The following is a 1169-nucleotide window of genomic DNA, read 5'->3' on the forward strand; positions in this document are numbered from 1 at the left end:
TCGGCAGTGGGTGGTCGTCTCAGACAGTTTCGGCCGTTTTGGGTAGATATACTCATGACACCCCACAGCTTTCCTCACCACTGACCCTGTTCCCACAGCGCCATAGTTTCCGTGTCGGCCTGGCCTCGCGCTGTATCATAGCACATATAATAATTTATATTTTTGTACGCTCCCTTCTCGTATGTCACAACTCGTGGGGGCTTGTGAACCAGAATCTACTGGCAGACGGTGAGTACCGGCAGCGAGATAAGAAATGATGATTAGCGGAATGTTGGTGGAACAGAATGAGTCAGCCATGACACAAGGACTCCGGGCAGCGTGGGCGAGAACAAGTAATACATGCTGAGTCATCATAGTAAGACCATAGTTTATGAAAAGTACGGAAGAAAAAAAATGATAACGATTTTGTTGACCTGCTTTTTTTGTATAATGGAGTTAGTAACGTGATATCCTACCAAGATGTTGCTTTGTTTTGTTTTGACAACTGGGAGTTGAAAAAGGCAGTGTTTGGAATCTCTGACGCGTTAGTAGATCTAGTTAGTTATTATTTCTGCCCTTCACCCATACTTTCACTTTACGGTCTCGTTTGATCTGTGTCCTATCCTCCTCCTCGTCACCCCCTCTCTCTCTCTTTCTCTATCTGTATCGCTCTAGAGAGAGAGAGAGAGAGAGAGAGAGAGAGAGAGAAAGAAAGAGACACAGACTGACAGACAGACAGATGGACAGACAGAGGGAGATGGAAAGAAAGAAACTTAAGCCACAGGAGGAAAACGAGACCCTTATAAAAAGCATCACAGAAAGCCGATAATGATGGGAGTCGCTGTGAGCAGATTACAGACGCCTACAGAGAACAGTGGGCGGTATACGTTCTATAGATAAATGTTAAAACACACACCTGTAAAGAACAAAGATACACAAAAACACACGTACACACACACACACACACACACACACACACACACACACACACACACACACACACACACACACAACACGCACACACACAACTCACACACGCGCAAAAACACAAACACAAACGGCAACGAACAATTACTACAACTGCATTCACACCAGTAACGACGTAGAAAAATTGCCTGCGGTCGTTTTGTTCATTGGTATGGGTGTCTTTTTCTTTATAAATAAATCTGTTACGTTTGTTACTTCATATT

The sequence above is a fragment of the Aplysia californica genome, unplaced genomic scaffold (genome assembly GCF_000002075.1).
Source record: "Aplysia californica isolate F4 #8 unplaced genomic scaffold, AplCal3.0 scaffold00259, whole genome shotgun sequence".
Taxonomy (NCBI): Eukaryota; Metazoa; Mollusca; class Gastropoda; order Aplysiida; family Aplysiidae; genus Aplysia; species Aplysia californica.